This window comes from Lissotriton vulgaris, chromosome 8 (assembly GCF_964263255.1).
Source record: "Lissotriton vulgaris chromosome 8, aLisVul1.2, whole genome shotgun sequence".
Classification (NCBI taxonomy): domain Eukaryota; kingdom Metazoa; phylum Chordata; class Amphibia; order Caudata; family Salamandridae; genus Lissotriton; species Lissotriton vulgaris.
In genome coordinates, this window is record NC_141696.1 from 332,423,334 (window position 1) to 332,441,998 (window position 18,665).

General features: G+C 44.8%; 1 protein-coding gene across 1 annotated transcript in view; it reads left to right on the top strand.

Annotated features, from left to right (window-relative positions):
* The window catches only part of BLZF1 (basic leucine zipper nuclear factor 1), a 72,867-nt gene that overhangs the window by 12,012 nt on the left and 42,190 nt on the right, over positions 1-18,665 (top strand). The window lies entirely within an intron of this gene.

Consider the following 18,665-nt stretch of genomic DNA (forward strand, 5'->3'; position numbering starts at 1 on the left):
TATTCCTGTTCCCTCCCCTGATATACTCTATTAATTGGCAACTTGGGCCCTCACGACTCCTATCAGCAATTCTGACTTCTTCACCCATAGACATAGACTTAGCAATGTAGTCTTCCCTCCCATCTTCATACCTGGTGAATGTATCCTCATTCCCACACTACAACTGCTAGTACTTATTTGACCACTAGTCCTTCCTAAACCACTGCACCAGATACCACTGCTGTTTGACTTTTACTGGACTACAAAACACAGTTGTAATGTAACAGTAACTTTCCTTTGATACAAATGAACTTTGTTTACAACAACCTTTGTACTTTAGATGCTGTTGATGATACTACTCCAAGTGATGGAGAACGAAGTACTTGTGCAGGACAGGTCTTTAGTGGATATGAATGGCAGGATATTGTGGAAAGAGGTCACAGTTGCAAGCTGTAACTGAGTCCACACATTGGCCTAACAGAGGTTTCCACAAAAGTAAAACCAGATGTTTAAGGTATCCTTGGTTCTCCATTTAGTAGGTAGGCTGGAGTAGCAAAATAATCCTCTAAAGACGCATGTGAGGCGTTTGTATGTAACAAAATTAACCAACACAAAGATTCAAAATAGGAGTGCAAAGGATATTAAATAAAATCTACGCATTTGATAGGAAGCAGAGAAAACAGTGTTTCAAGTTCTAAGGGAGCAGCCAAAATGTTAATATGTGGAAATCAGACAGGGAGCAAATGAGGCCAGTCTGCAAGTGCACACCTGAATTTGAATGGGTTTGCCAGGACAAACCTGCATTCCTATTTGGAAACTTTTCTACATGGTTCCCATGATTAACCTGTTCAGTGAACACATTTCACTTAGATGAAGAAGCTTCCAGATGAACTGTAGTCTTACAAGGTTGGGCCTTTGTTATAATGGTTTTGTAGGATCCCATCCAAAGAGTTCCTATAGTCACCTGAAACCCACAAGGATGGTTCTGGCTTCAATAAATAAACGTTTTCCTAAAAAAAAATCTAGATTCCCTCTATGTTGGGGGGAGGCATTAGGCAAATAGATTTTGCAGGTGTCTTAAGGACGTGTTTCAATATACCCAGCCAATTTAAGTTGCATTATATGGGATTAACTCCTTGCTCATCATATTCCACCAGTTAACTGGTATTAAAAGTTGGCAGAATTAATTTGGAGATTTTTTATTCCAGGTATCTCAGAATATGGAAGAAAACTCCACAAAAAGGTTCCTCTGTCCCTGCAAACCAGTTCACAAATATTTTGGGAGTATGTTCAGGGTACTGTCTTCCACAGCTCTTTGACAGAAGATATTCTGGATGGCTCTCCTTGCATTTGCGCCAGCCGGGAAGCAGAAAATGCTATTCTTCTCGGAAGGGCAGCGATTACCTTCTTCTGTTTTTTGAACTCCTTCCCAGTCTTTAATTTTGGGTACACTGGGCCTCAGTTACTTTCTATAGACCAGCATATCACGAAAGGTAGTGGGTCATGAGAGCTCCAGTGAATTCACTGGAAAACCAAGCAGAACCTTGAAATCATGCTTTGGGTGCATCTGAATTGGTAACCCAAAGAAATAGAGCTGGATGCATAAATCTAACAACGTAGCCAAAAAGCCTTTGCAAAGCCAAAATAACAGGAATGCCATAGAAAGGCGAGCCCTATTGGCTTTGCCGGTGCTTGTTATCCTAGCTAGAGAGATTGTTAGAAAGTGATTGACATGTATTTCCAGGGGACGCCTAGAAGAAGAAAACCTCAAATTTGTGATTTGAAAGCTTTTCTAGTTATCCATATTTAATGTGTGAGCAATACAGAACGTAGGGAGAACTCTTGATTTTAACGCTTTTCTGGCACTTCTCCGAGGAACATTCACACACAAACAAAAGAAAAATACTAAATGTACATTTAAACCATCCTATGTTTTATTGTACCTATGGACACATAATGTAGCATTATAACATCTTGTGCCACACCTTTCGCGCCTACATGGTTTCCATGATTAACCTGTTCAGTGAATACATTTCACTTGGATGAAGAAGCTTCCAGATGAACTGTAGTCTTACAAGGAACGGGATCCCTGGCTGGCCAAGGCTCGCACCAAATTCAGTCAGAGATCACCATTCCCAAGTCCAGGCAAGGGAGTTACACACCAAGATAACCCCTGCTCACCCTCTAGGTAACGTGACGCGAGCAGCAAGGCTAAACTTGGAGGCTATGTAGGTTAAGTGTTTGCGCGCGCACCCAGCAACAACACCCAAGGCCCACCACAAAGGAAACTCCACACAAGGTTATATATAAAAATAGCCTTTGTATTATACCAAAATACATTAGATAAAAACACACACTTTCCAATGTGCCAACAGGCACGGGCAGAATTTACAGGGGATATGTACAAGACAGGGCCACATGGTTCCTCATGACTTTGTCTTAGGTTTTTGCCTAGGCTGAGTGTACTCTATGCTGTTTCTTCAGACAGCATCTTTTTTTTTTTATTCGCCTATTATTCAGTGGCGGCCGCAGTAGTGGCCTGTCCATTGGGGCTGAGGGGCCACATCCTTCCACTTTTCACCCCTCATGAACACTGTCTGTCGGGTTGAACAAAGGTCAGCCTGACACACTGTTCACTTTCAGGGTAGGCAGCCAGGAGCCAGACATGCACATTAAGCGCAGGCTTCTGGCTGCCTGAGCTGAACATTGCTGGGCCGAGGAAGTCACAGTTCCTGTGGGCATGACCTCCTCAGCTCAGCAAAGGTCCCTGAGGCCCTCCCCTCATTGACGATGGGTAGCGTCACTGATTGCCTTGTACCTGGGCACTTCAGTTTTAAGCCCTGAACCGCCCGGGGTCAAATGTCAATCGGTGACAGAGTGGGGTGGGGTAAGCAGTCTCACTGATCCTATCCCACTCTGTGAGGATGTTGGGACAGCTGCCTTCCCTCAGCCAATGAGGGATGGCAGCAGTGCCAAGCCTCCTGGCGCCTCCGAGGCAGAGCTGGTTGCAGGTAAGTGTTTGTTTTTCTTTTAAACTGTTTGGTGCGTTTTTGCGTGTCCTGTCCGCCCCCTCCTTCCAAAACTCCCAGTATTCCCTTCCACCCCAAGACATGTATACTCTACTACAAAAAATTGGTGACATGGTCCATCACCTGGTTGCCAGTCCGTAATTGAACCTTTGACTAAGTATGTTGACTTCTTCAATAAAATAGTTTGTGCCGTATGTGGGGACTTGGTATAATGATTTACCCAACTTTGTGGTCAATGCTAACAGGAATCAATAGTGGTATTAAGGGAAATGCTAGATACTTATACCATGCCAGTGACCACTGATTTTTTTGATTGCATATAGACATTGAGCACAGAAGAAAAAACTCAACAAATTAACAAACCAGCCGTCATCCAAAATCTGACCTACTATTGGCAGCCTTGAAGAGTGCATCAATTCAAAATAGCACATACTCCCAACACTTTGTGTTAGCCCAGGGTAAGCAAACACTGTATATAATGTGCTGGCCTTTCCAGGGAGAGGCTGTATTTAAATAGGGCCCGAATTTACATTCTGAATTACGTATAATGATGGTGTCTTTAGCTATTCTCGCATAAGAGTCCTGGCTGATCTTTCAAAAGAACACACTAAAACCATCTAATTCCTGTGCTATTCAGCCCCCTCCAAGCAGAGATCACCTCTGTTCTGAAGTGCCACTTGAGATGGAAAGTTGTTTTCTACAAAAAAAGCAAGCCTCATTCTCGTGCCAGCCACCGGATCAAGGGAGCATGCAAAGCATTTGAATCTACAGCGAGGCATAAGCCTAACCAAATGTCATACATTAATGTATGCAAAGTCTGATGATGTGGAGTGCACTGGCAGACACACATCAGTTGTATGGATTGTATACACTAAAATGAAAATTGTGCTCTGTTCACAAAATTGTATAGTAACCAAACAGAAAAAATATTTTTTGACAAAGCAGCCAACACATGGCAGACCTCTGCAATAATAAGCATTCGTTAGATCCTAAGAATGAGTAGTTGCGAGGAAAAATAAATCCTTCAGATCGTTCTGTCTGAAAACTGGTTGAACATGGATATTCTTAGTGTTTTGTCGAGAGCTTGAAAGCTAATCTTGTTTAGTAATTGTGAAGTCTTACTGTTACCAAAACCAAACTGTCCACCACCCAGTGGGTGAATTGGTCTGGGTTTGTGGCCTACTGCCTGTAGTTGGACTCTGTTACTCCTGTCTACACCTTTGTGGAGGCATACTTTAGCCTCCCTCTGCCAATCACAAAATGGAGACATGGCTTTTTCGAATCTAATGATCATTTCCTTCCCTCCCCCCCCCACCCCCGACCCTCCCGACCATCCCGATCATCTAAACATCTGCCATGTCTGAATGAGGTGGCCCACTATCTGCTTGCAAAATGGGCATAAGAAGAAGCAGGATAGTCTTGAGGTTGTGGTAGGGCCTCAACTTGCCCTCCCTTAGGCTTTAGGGTCCTCGGACATCCGCCTAACAGCCATGCAGGTACGTCAGACTGCGAGGGAGAGCCTTGAAGACTCCATAAGCCTGAGAGTAGTGAACATAGTTCCCTTTACCCTCACACATGGGGGTACTACAGTAATCACTAGGAATAACTTTTCTAGGATGCATCAGTCATTACATTTGTCCCACAAGGGGGACACCTGAGGATTCCCTTATTCCCATGCATGTCTGTGCCAGTGAGAGACTCCCCAATATTTCACTTTGCAAGATTAGCATATGTTTACCTCTGGTAAGATCAGAAGTATCCTCGCTTTGTTCATTCTCACCAGGACTTGTTCTGCCTGTGCCCCTGAACTGGTATTCCTCTGCTGTGAGATCCATGTGATGGTGCGGGAAGGCTGCCAGATAGAACAGGGAAAGGAGCATAGTTGTGTCTATACCCTAAAGGGGATGTCTGCCACCTCCAGCCAAGACTTGGCCGCCCCTGTAAGTAAGGAGTAAAACCACTCGCGGCTGTGGTGAGACACCTGTGACATAGTATCTAGGATTATGCCTTTGCGGACATTGTGCTTCCTCGCAGGTCTAAATGAAAGCCTACAAGTGCTGAAACTGTAGGTAGTGCATTGACTACCAATTCTAAATGATAAGATTGATTGATTGATTTTATTATTTATGCCGCGCATTCAAATGAAGTGAATATGGCACTTTCAGATAGACGCAGTGTCTGGTCTATTGTGGGATGAAGAACATTGTATTTCATAGGCTGTCTATACACCCTCCCAAGCATAGGAACGGATATTGAAAAAGCTAGAAAATTAATTCACCTACAGTCTTTATTGTAAGAAATGGGGTTATTAGTTGAGAGGGGTGGAAACCACACTCTGATAATAAACACAAACCTTGTCAGGGTAAACCACAAAAGTCACTGAAGTAACCTGTGCTTAACCCTCTGGTAGCTTGGCACACAAAAAGTTAGGCTTAACTTAGAGGCAATGTGTAAAGTATTTATGCATCACATAAACAGTACTAAAGTGGCAACACAACACAGGAAAAATACCAAGCTGAGTTAGAACAATATAGTAAAATGTAATAAATAAAATTACAGTGAAATGACAGAAATCCAATCAGTAGCACCAGAGTGTCGGGACAGAAATATCCTCTGCATGATTGAATACTTGTGCCCCTGCCCTGACTGCCCAATTGTACTGTTGTCTGGATCCCTATTGCTCACTCTTTTAGTCATAGGCGAACACGGATCATGTGTGTGCACCATGACATAAGCTTGTCTCATGGTTTGCGGTCTTGTTGGACCCGTAGTGGCACCCAAAGCGCTACCACCTTCACCAGGAGATAAGCAACATGGGTCCGGTGATGGCAGAATGCCATGTAGTGATCGATAGTAGTGAATACAACTATTTTTTCATGTCATTGGATTAAGGCCTACAGGTTCACACACCTTTTTAAAGTTCTGCCACTGTGTGCTTAACTGAAACCTTGGCCTAAATCAGGTGAATGTGAAGGGCTGCACAGCACGGGAGTAGTGACTGTGCTGGTTGTGTGTGTGTTTGGGAAGGGTATGGTACAGGGATATAGCGGCACTGTGCAGTATGTGTGTGGTTAGTGCATGTACTGGGTGAATGTATGCCATAAGGTATACATGAACCAAGAGTTATCGTACTTGTGCTGGGTGCGTGTCCTTGCATGAAATACAACATGAAGGGTGAAGTGTTGTGTAGCACACACATGGTCAGTGTGTGTTCTGGCAGTGCGTGTGTTTGTAAATAGCACACCCTGGTTAAAATTAGAAAAGCTTCAGTGCCAAACAGCGCGCAAAGACGGAGTGTGTGTGTGCTGAATGCATGTGTATATGTAATGGTGCTGTGCATGGCGGTGCTAGTGCTGGACAGTAAGTGTGCTGTGAATGTTCTCTGTTGTTTCAAAGGCACAAGGGAACCCAATTGAGCAAGTGGTCAGGGACCTTGGGTACTTATAGTATTTCTAAAGACAGTGGTCCCTAGACAGTGTAGAATAAACGTAAAAATAAATATAGATCAAATAATTTCTATATTCTTTGTCCAGCCGGACAGAATTTAATATACAATATATCGATTAGTAGTCAGTTTTCTATACAGATCCAAGTGAGACACAGCCTGTGTCCTACTACTACATATAGAAAGGTTTGACATACAAAAGGGGAGTATCAGGTAAGGAGAAGAGGTCTGCGTACAATATAATCATGCAGACTGATAAAACATAAATACACTATTGTGACATGTTCTATAGTACAGTCAAAGGCATATAGTGTATACAGTGTTGATGGCGTTTTGATCCCTATGCGAAGATAAAGGGATCATCCTCGGGACATTTAATTCATGCCTGTATTACATTGCATTGTTAACTACGGCTGAGGCAGGTATGACAAGAGCTGTGGTCAGGCAGTGAATCGGCGCGAGTGATAATAAAACCAGTGATTGTTTTTGCAAAAATTGCGGGCTGGGGTTCCGGAGTGAACTCCACAGCTTGGTAAAGATGCGATTTCAGCAGCTAAGAATTGATAAAGCGCTGCTTACTGGTAGATCGGCGGCAATTCCCGACCGTGTACTTGGTGATCTAAGGGCCGTGAATGGGGTCCAAGCGGGCAGTCGAGGCGATGCTCTGGATGACTGTGAAAGGCTGCACAGCACGGGAGTAGTGACTGCTCTGGTTGTGTGTGTGTTTGGGAAGGGTACGGTACAGGGATATAGCAGCACTGTGCAGTATGTGTGTGGTTAGTGCATGTACAGGGTGAATGTATGCCATAAGGTATACATGAACCAAGAGTTATAGTACTGTGCAGTGCATGCGCAATGAGAGCATGTGCTGGGTGCGTGTCCTTGCATGAAATACAACACATGAAGGGTGAAGTGTTGCGTAGCACGCTCATGGTCATTGTGTGTTCTGGGTGTGGGTGTGTTTGTAAATAGCACACCCTGGTTAAAAATAGAAAAGCTTCAGTGCCAAACAGCGCGCACAGACGGAGTGTGTGTGTGCTGAATGCATGTGTACATGTAATGGTGCAGTGCATGGCGGTGCTAGTGCTGGACAGTAAGTGTGCTGTGAATGTTCTCTGAGAAAATGTGTCTGCAATGGTACATCATTTGAAAGACCCTGGGTTCCATTTTGAGAAGCCTGTGCCTGCCTGGTGAAGACATGAGGGAGAGGGGAATCCCCCCAGAAAGATTTGTGTATTGCTGCATTCCTTTGAACTGGGTGGGAAACACACTGGAAGGAAAAAAAGATAGAGACTCCCTTTACACTTCAAAAGACTGGTCTTTGATTCAGGGATAGATCACAGGACAGGTGCCTGAACAATCTCAGGAAAGAAGATGGGGCTGGTATGGGAATCATAAAGAGTAGGGCTGGAGGTGTGGGATTAACCTTTTGATGCACAAATCGCTGTGGCTGACATCCAGGTGTGAACTCTGGTCCCTCACATGAATTGTGTTGTGGGACAGTCCGCTTCGGAGTCTTGCCTGCTGTAACACAGTCTTTTATGTGGAAAAAAGAAAAAGAGAAGGGCACACGTCAAAAGAAGCAGCACCCTAATATAACATTCTAAAGAATCAGCTGCTATATTATATTTTGGCGTCTAGAAAAAGGCTATAATAAGGGGAGGTTGAGACCCCAAGACGTGTCCTCTTCCAAGCAGCCAAATGGGCTGTGTAAGAAGGGGAAGCTCCGCAAGTCTTCTGCCTGTGACCAAGACTGGGGGCAAGGACCTGCTAGTCTCCCTGCTGGGTGAGGGGACATCACCCAGGACACTAAGATCACCTGCCCTGAAGCACCTGCCTCCTTGCCAAGTCGAGTGCACCCTGTTGGGGATAGGAGAGCGCTGGAGTGAGTTAGGTGAGGAGGGTAACCCTGCAAGAGGGATCCCTGTGTGAGGCTGCACACCGATTGGGTCTTTGACCGTGTTCAGTGTTGGTTCAGCAACCCCTGTATGCCAGGAGAGGGCCGCCAGACTCAGAGCCGTGCGGGACTAGACAAACTCATACTGCGACGGTGACCCCGTATGCCAGAGGGGGCCACCAGTGAAGGTATTACTTCGACAGAAGCAGTGACACTCGTAACTGTCTTGGTGTGGGCGCCTACATATGCCAGGAGATGCTGCTGTACCAATGTGGCAGAGGAATTCGGATCCGTGCCTGAAGGAGAGACTGAAGCGTTGTTCAGTGGGTTGCACCCACACTGTGAGGGAACATTCCTGACTGACCACTGAGAACTGCAGAGGACGCCGTGGATAACCTGCCACCCTCATTGTGCTCCAATCAGGAGCTGAAGGAAGGATTTGTGCCCCCCAGAGTCCCCGTTTCCCCTCCAAACTGTGTGAAGACTATTTACCACATCTACATTAACTGAGAGCTGCTCCAACAACTGAAAACTTGGGGAGCGTCGCTCGAGGGAGAGCCTGCACTGCCGGGAGCTGGTACGTGGGCCTCGGGCAGCCAGATTTCTCTAAGGAGAGCCAGAGCCACGGGTGCTCGCACCGAGGGCACCTTCTGCACCGCGGAACTCTTCTGTGCTGGGAGATCGGGTAAGACGTGAACTGGTTGGGCCCAGGGGGACTCACTGCTAATGTGTTGTGGCACCATCAACATTTTTGACTAAAACCCTAAAGAGTCAATGGGGAACTCTTGAGTACGGCCTAAAACTGTGCATTCCCTGGATGCAGCACCCAGTGAATGGGCAATAACCCCAAACACGTTAGATAAAGGAGGGTGGGACATGGATTTGCCTGACAACTACTAGAGCCCAACCACAAGGTGGATTGTGTTGTTGCTTCTGAATGTAGTATACCTTTGCGTGTGTAGAGTTAGAAATAAAATACTTATTTTTGTAATAAAAATAAGTATTTGACTGGACATTGATTTATTGTTTGTACGGTTTGCTCTTTGAAATATGAGTCATGTTCACTGATCTGTATCTACATCCCCCCCACTGAGGGAGCCTTGACTGCTCAATGACCGCTACCAGTAAGAGTTAAGTGCAGAAGGGGTACTTGGCCCAGTTGCTCAGGAGTTGGTCAGGCCCCAGGACATCAGGAGTAAAAGGCCTTAACCACCATGGCTGGGCACAGTAGCCCTTGAATGCCCAGTGGCCCTCTGAAAGGGGTTCTGACACAGGAAAATTATTTTTTAAAGTTTTAGTTGAAAATAATGCCAAGAAGCACAAAGTACCACTTGGAGACATCTGGTCATACTGAACCGGAGGCAATGTCACAAGTTCAGGCCAACCGCAATGGTGCGTGGACAAGATGCAGGGACCAGCTTAGCCCCACTGAAGAGTTACCTTCTCAAAGTCAGAGCGAACAGTTCCATTCCCATTGACGGGAGCCACTAGGAGGAAGTTCCCATCATGAGGAGCATGTTGAACATTGCGGACGGACGGACGCTGTAGAGCGAGGTGCTGGTCATCGCGGAAGCTTCATATTGGTTGCTAGTCTCGAACAATCGCTGATGGCGTAAAGCGCAAGTCCAGGTAGAGCTTTGTGTTGGCGGTCTTCATGGGTGGTCAATTCTCTGCACGAAGAAGTCACTTCGTGTTCGCAAGGGACTCCAAAACTTCTGTAACTTCACCTTTTCTTCATGAGGAGTTGTCATTGATACAAAATCACAAAGAGGGAGGACACGGGGAGCTAAATAAAGGTCCAGTGACCCGTGCTCCAGAGGAAGACTATACATCCAACGAGAGTCACCGCTCCTATCAAAAGAAGAGAGGGTAAAGGCTTTATCGAAAGGATCTCAGACCAAGTGCCCCTTCGGGGGACCCATAGAGCATTGCAGCGCCGGACCGACGAGGAGCAATAGCCCAATGATGAAGCATTACATCCTTGGGGGGGGGGGGTGTGAGGGCATCATGACCAGGACACACTGTCCCCCACAAACAGAGTAGTCGGACGACAAGAGCTCTTCAACCGCTCTTCTTCTGATAGGAACAGTGACTCCCATTGGTTGTAGAGTTGTCATTGATGCCAGCCAAGGGTTCTGGACTTAGGGAACACCTATTGGAAATCAGGACTCACCTGGGCAGAGGTCGACACCAGGGCTCAGTTAGGTCTAGGCAGGTACAGTTGGTGCTAGGCACTTGCAGGGACACTTCTGGAAGTGTGTTGTGTCCCTGTTGCTCAAACAGGTGGTCCGCCAACTCCCCCCTGGAGTTATTTTTATATACACCCATATGGCGCACACCATTTTATATACAGTAGTATTTGGTAATAATTTAGTCTTAGAATGTCGTTTTTCTCTTAGTCTTGCTCTTTACGGGTGCTGTATTTCCTTCCAAAATATTCTTCACAAAAGCCAACATATATCTCGTTATCACGAATTCCTCGGGGCTAAAGATACCAAAAAGATAATAAAAGATTGTCTAATCTCAAACGAACAGTAAATCACTAATATACCACCAACATTGACTTCAAAGTGTGATACTTTTCTCATGTGCACACAGTGAGCATAGTGTGAGCAAATATTCACCATTTTACTTCCACAATTGGTCAGTACACCTATAAAAATTATTTAACCAAAGTGTTTGATTTCTTCAGCATTCTGTCCATCATTTGTTGCGACAGCACTTTTCGCACTAAGTGGGATGGGTAGGCCCCCGACGTGGGTAACTTGCTCGCTGTGCGACTGGATTCAAGCTAGCCTGGCTGATGAGGTGTCATATACCCCGAAACCGGTCTCAAGATGCTTGTTTCCGGTCCGGGGAGGACCTGGCTTGGCAGTTCGGGCTGGACTATTGCCATGAGGAGCAGGGTCAAGACTGATTTGCATATGGCTGGGTCCAAACTGGGGTGGCATAAAGAACAAAAGAACAATGTACTTATGCCAGCTCTCTTGACCTGGGGGAGAATGTTTGATTTCTTCAGCATCATTTGTTGCTGCAGCACTTTTTGCCCTAACTAGGATGGGTATGCCCAGACATGGGTCCCTTTCTCGCTGTGCCACTGAATTCAAGCCAGCCTGGCTGATATGGGGTGATATACCCTGAAACCGGTCTCAGGATGCTTGTTCCCGGTTCAGAGAGGACACGGCTTGGCAGTTCGATCTGGACTGTTCCCATGCGGAGCAGGGTCAAGACTGATTTGCAAATGGCTGGGTCCAAACTGAGGTGGCGTAGTGAGCAAAACAACGATGCATATAACCCAGATCTCTTGACTGGGGTAGAATGTTTGATTTCTTCACCATTCCGTCCATCATTTGTTGCTGCATCAACTGAATGACACAGCGCTATTTGAATTTTTTTTTATTTACTGATCCAGTATGCCAGAGGCCACTGGTTGCCAGCAAACGGAAGCTGCAGGAATCTACAGAAATGTACACATATTTCAAAATAAATATTAAAAGGACTGCAAGGCGTGGACGAGAAACAGAGGAGTTGGTGAGAGAAGCAATGGGTGGAGGAGTAAATAAAAATAAAAACAAAGTTGTGTAGAGGACAGTGAGTAAAGGCAGGGAAAAGCAGCAGTGAATGAATGCAAAAATAAATGTGTTTTGGGTTGCACTCCTGTTGCTGCTCTCTGTACAGAAAAGGCAGAGACTTTGAAAAGCAACCATGTATGCTTTGGCCCTAATTGTCATTGCATTGGGTTCTTCAGTGCAAGTGGTCTAGTTAACAAAAACATATCTGTTTGATTGGAGAAAAATGCTAGTTGTACATTAAACACCTACGACTTAACAGGAATGTAATCCCATTACAGAGTGAATACAAGTAGCTATTCAATACAATTCAAGTGTTACTTTTTGGACTGAGCATGTAAAAATTGTAATTGAAGTTTATCAATATTGCCTTCCCTTGGTTAGGTGTTACATCAAGGGTTACACTCTTCAGGTACATTTTTGTGGCATTCTGGGAAATCTACAATCAATCCTTGTTGGTCCTGGCCCTTTCTTCCCAGTCACCCCAGATTTTCCTCCCTTTGCTGAGCCTGTTTTTGTTGGCTTTTAGGACTCTGTGCACTTCTTCCCTGCTAACCTGTGGTAAAGAGCTTGTGCTCGCCCTTGAAAAATTAATAAAATCAGACCCTCCAGGATTTCGCACTTTGCTGCGAAATCTGCAATTTTGTAAAAATGCCGCAGTTTTTACAGAAGTGCCCGTGAAAATGAAGGAATGCGGGGGAAAAGGTTTTTACATTTTGATGATAATTCTTCACTTGTCTAGAATTGCAGGTAATCAGGGTTCACATAAAATTATGAAGCAAAATATTTGTAGATGAGGGCACAAAGTGTACTGGTGCACTTCCATGATGCCATTTACATTTTGGTAGTACAAGATGTATAAATGCAGGGGCGCAACTAGGTCTTAATTTCGGGGGGGGGGGGGGCTAACATGGCAGATGAGGGGGCGTGGCTAATGTAAATCAATGAGGCGGAGCTAAAATGGCAGATAATCAGGATCGGTTAATGCTCAGGTCAAGCTGAGAAAAAAATGTGGTGAATTCTGCATTTGAAACTGGACAGCAATTAAAGCACACATTTTTGTTAGCTTGATGCATTGCCCCCCAAAACCCATACTCACCCTGAATCTTAAAATTACCCCTGGCACACCAAAACACATACCCATGCTGAACCCTAAAATTAACCCCCTCACATCCTAAAACCCATACCTGCCCTGAAATCTATAATTACCCCTGGCACCCCAAAACCCATGCCCATCCTATCCCTAAAATTATCCCTCCCCGGCACCCCAAAACCCATACCCACCCCACACCCTAAAATTATCCCCTGGCACCCCAAAACCCACACCTGCCCTAAACCCTAAAATTACCCCTGGCACTATAAAACACATACCCACGCTGAACCCTATAATTAATCCCATGGCACCCCAAAACCCACACCTACCCTGTACCTTAAAATTACCCCTGGCACCCCAAACCCCATACCCATGCTGAACCATAAATTCCCCCCCGGCACCCCATAACCCATACCCACCCTGAACCCTAAAATTGCCCCCTGACACCCCAAAACCCACACGTGCCCTGAACCCTAAAATTACCCCTGGCACCCAAAAACACATACCCACGCTGAACCCTAAAATGTCCCCTGGCACCCCAAAACCCATACCTACCCTGAACCCTAAAATTGCCCCCTGGAATCCCAAAACCCATACCCGCTCAGAACCCTAAAATTACCCCCTGGCACCCCAATCCGTAACCCACCCTGAACCATAAAATTACTCACTGGCACCCTAAAACCCACACCCACCCTGAACTCTAAAATTACCCACTAGCACCCCAAAAAAATAAACACTACAAACTTACACTACATTTGCATATTTGGAGGGGACTGTCCTCTTTGACGTTTCTATGTATGTAAGTCAAGAACTACATTCACTGTAACCTAGATATGCAGGCAGTAGGTAATGCTGTGCTGAAAAATGCATTAAAGTTACTGGAACTTAAACAAAAAACTGCTTCCTGCTCTTCTGATACTATACTGTGGAGACTGGCTGATCAGCAGCACTGTGTCCTGGCATCCAGCCCCTCCCGAAGGTCTCACTGTGTAGATCAATGTGGGTCAAATGCACAGACAGCAGGGGGAAAGGGATGGCCAGTGCAGGTGAAGCTTTTCCTTTGTAAATTAATTCCTGCTGGCGTCATAGCCCAGGGTTTGCTGTCTGTGCACTTGTATGGAATACACATCTATACAAGTGCACAGACAGCACACCCTGTGCTAAGATGCCAGCAGAAATTCCTTTACAAAGGAAAAGCATCACCTTAACTGGCCATGCCTTCCCCCTGCTGTGCACATCTTCACACCCCATGCTCACAACCCATCAAGTGCTTAGGTGAAATCCCTGCCTTCAGGCAAGGATTTCACCTCTGCGCCACTCTAAAGGAAACACAAGAGGTCAGGGCAGGGGGGTTGGTTCACTCGCTGAAACTTTTTAGAGGCTCGCTGTCTGGCTTGGGCTGCTGGGCCTCTCAGAAATCATTAAAACAATCACATTCTCGGATCGGATGCGCAGCCTTCCTGCACCATTTCAGTGCGTGTCATCTTAGCCCGGGCAGAGGAGGCGACGGGGGGGGGGGGGGGGGGGGGGCGGGGGGGCGGGGGGGGGGTGAGCCCAATGGGTGTTGCGCGGCTGTATAAATGTAAACAACCACCAGAGAAATGCGTACGTGGGGAAAGTGAGGGAATACGTTGGTTTAAGAAATTGCTGTCACTTCAAATCTCGTAAATATAGAAAAAAAGGTACATCCAGTGATGAGAAAGCTTCGAGGGAAGATGATACAGGGTTGCCCCATCAACAAAATAACACTAGTTAATAGTTTGAAATACAGACTGCACTAGTGTACAGGGCGCAAACTATCTAGAATTTTTTTTCTACAGTGAAACACATCTCTGTATTAAGCCACACTCAGAACTATGTGTATTCAAACAGTACTATACTTTGAAGATTCTTCACGGAAAGTCCACCAGTTCTGGTAAGGTTTAATTCACCACATATCAAAATAAAATGATGAGATAGTACACATTTACTAATTCGACAGCCAAAACTGTATTGCTGCACAACCATAAAATGATGGTCCAAGCCATTCACTAGCAAGGTCTAAAGGAGGCTTCTCCAACACGTAGCTCATGAGCTACCAGTAGCTCTACAGCTACATGTAAGTAGCTTTCCTGTTTGCAATGCAACATACTAAATGAGAAGATTATCTAGGCTGAATTAAAATGCACATACCAAAACTGAAAAGTATGTATTTGAAACGAAAATATGTGTATTTTCATAGCTCATGGGCTGATGTTTTGAGAAATGGTTCTATTTGCTAAATATATTAATTGATTGATGTGTTCAATAACTCATTGGGCAGAATTATTATTATTATCACTTGGTGCCGGGGGTATTGCAGCTATGTCTGGTATGTATTATACATGTAAAGGAATTCCAAATTGGCAAAGCCTTGTTACATTACTGCTGGAAACCCCTCATGAAGCACTGAGGCCGACAACTAACTGCTGGTAATCATGAATGGGGTGGGCACTAAAATAATCTTGCCTGATGTAGTCCGTATAAAAAACACTAATAATGTTAGCAGCTCGGTATGATTTTCATTGCACGGAAGTAGGTCTGCTTACAGAGAAGGTTAGAGACCCCTGGTCTAACGCAGCCCCCACCATGAATAAGGGTTCGGCCCGCTTTAAGGGGATGCGGGCCGACACTGATGTATGTCTGCAGCAGGTAGTGCGGATGTCGGATGGGTACCTTGTAGTAACGCATGGCCAAACATGCATGCACAAGGGGCTGGCTGGTTGGGCACCGCACAGCTGCCTGCACTTTCAAATCCGGGCGCTCCAGGGAATCTGAACGACGTTAGATCCCTTGCAGTGGACAGAGCGGAGCAAAAGAGAGCCATTCCCAGAGGGCGGGCCACCAAGGTGATCATCAAGCTTCCGGTTCTGAAGCTAGCTGCCGCAGAGCATTATGAATACCTTACACATTAAGTGTCATGCCCGTGGCTCACTAGGGCACGGAATATGCAAGAAGTGTGACTTTGTTGCATACTGGCAAATGTAAAAGGTAGAAGTGAGAGCAAGCATCTTAGATTACAGCTGCAAAAATCATATGAAAATGAATGGACGGAGACACATAATAAACATTGTGTGTGCCAGCAGCCGATCTCTCATTCCTAAGCAGGGAGATGACACGTACACCATCAATCCATGCACCACTAAACTTCTACAGCAGTTATAAGATGAACACAAGAGATTTATGAGCTGTTAACATGGGCTAAGCAAACATTCAACGTCAGCCCATATACTCATGTTATACTTCATGTTATAGCAAAGTTGTACTGCAATAAATCACGGAAATAGGCTATTTTAATTTTTTTCAAGTATATTTATTTCTTACTAACTATATACGTAAAAGCTAAAATAGAAAGACCTTTTTAATAAACCTTTCAAATTCAGAAGTTGCTTTAATATATGAAAGTATTACTTGTCTCAACGCATCAAGATCTTTTTTAAATACAGGTCCATTGGACATGGAAGGTGAGGGGGTAACATGGCTAACTAGAGCATGGGCGTCAATTCACTAAAATGCTTGGGGTAGTGGAAGGGGCATCACATTATTATTATTTATTATTATTATTTATTTAAAATATTTATAGAGCGCGACTGTCACCTGGCAGGTATCCTGGCATTAAATGACATCACATGAAATGACATCACACCAGGGCCTATTTCAAAGTGGAATACTCTGCTAAAACAGTTTCCATTGTTTTAAAGCTGAAAATGAATGATTATGAGTAAAATATAGTGGCGCAACAATGCAGCTAATTTTTCATATTTGTGCCGTTAAATTTGCGAATCCATGAAGCAATATCCTGGGGGGTCTGTAAAGTTACCCTACACCTGATTGGTACATTTTAATTTACTTGTAAGTCTCTAGTATTTGGGTATTGCATGCACACAGGGCATCTAAATTAAATGCTACTTATGGGCTGTAACACACATTGTGCCACCAACTAAATTAGCTTTTGTCATGTGTCAGGCCTGCCACTGCAGCCTATAGTCCAGTTTTAAATTACCATTTCAACCTGGTAAAATAAAACTTTTGGGCCTGGAAAAAGGTTTAATACTTACAAGTTACCCCAATACTATGCCCTAAATGCTCAGAGGGCAAGGTGCATGGTATTTAAAAAGTAGGACATGTGTGCTTACATTTTACATGTCCAGACATGGAAATACTTTTAAAATCATTTTTCACTGTTGCAAGGCCTATCCCACCCATATACTAATGCCGGAATGTCTTTTTACGTTTAAGTGCTAACTGCAGATTGGCAGCAACTCGAGATATGCTGTTTACATTCAAATTAATTGTATTTTAAAATCCTTTTTAATGCTGAAGTCGGATTTTAAGTTTAAAAAGTTTATATTTTCCTTTAGAAACCAAAGTTGCATTTCTGCCCGTGTGACTGGATGGTTCTCCTGTTATGTTTTTGTGTATTGCTTCCAGGCATAGGCACAAAGAATAGCTGCAAGGGGAGTGGGTCTTCCTGATAGGATGACTGGGGATGAGCTGTACCCTGTCCTGATTACATTTCAAAGGGCCTTGCCTGCAGTCCACATAAAGGAACCTTGCATTTGACACCCTACACAGTTTGGAGCCAAACCCAGGGTAAGGGGGAAGAGCTGACCAGAACCAAGTCAGGAGCCTGGCTGATATGGGGTAATACCTCGAAATCGAACCCAGGATGCTTGTTTCCGGTCCAGGGAGAACTTGGCTTGGCAGTTCGATCCGGACTGTTCCCATGAGGAGCAGGGTCAAGTCTGATTTTGTATATGGCTGGGGACAAACTGGGGCGGTGTAGTGAGCAACAGAACAATGGATTTAACCCAGATCTCTTGACTGGGACTGAATGTTCGAGTCATTCAGTATTCTGTCCATCATTTGTTGCTGCAGCGTCATTCAGTTGGGAACCACATAAGCGTGGTGACTCTCACACATGCTCACCTACTGAGCGACACAGCACCAGTAGCACCATGACTCATCGCATCTCAATGTGTTGCAGGTGCTGCACAGCATTGGCACAGTGAGGAGGTCCCAAAGGTGCAACCTATTGGCTTTGCCAGTTTAAACATTGCTTCTTTAAAAACGCTTTGGTCAAAATTCTCATTTTGCATACTGTAGTGCTGCATATATACTATTAAACCGGCTAAGGCTAATCCAATAATGCTGTCTTTAATAAATCACTACAAAAAGGGGAAGTTTGCCCAAATTGGGACAAGGGTCAGGTAGGGCCTGAAATTTATGCACATATAGGGAAACATACCCCTCGTAATCATTCAATGCGTGTCTTAACTTAACACTAGGATCAAACAGTAATTTACTGATGTATGATAATTTTTTATTAGATTCTCTGCCTGAAGCACTAATTAGCAGTCAAGTGTTTGTAACGCGGCTATGACTTTTGGTTCTCGCTACAAAAACAAATATTTAAAAGCACTTGTTAGCATGTCTTAAAAGCAGAATGAAAAACCATTTAGATATACCGTCATTAATGTCGAAACCGTTAGAATGAAAGGAAAGCGTACCTTCCACAAGCGGCAAGTGCACTTAATGCGGCGTTCGGCAGGTATGTGGCTCTATGTAAATCATGAGAACAGACTAAATCAAGCCTTGTTTCATTGTTACAAAAGGGGGTGGTGATGGACGGAGC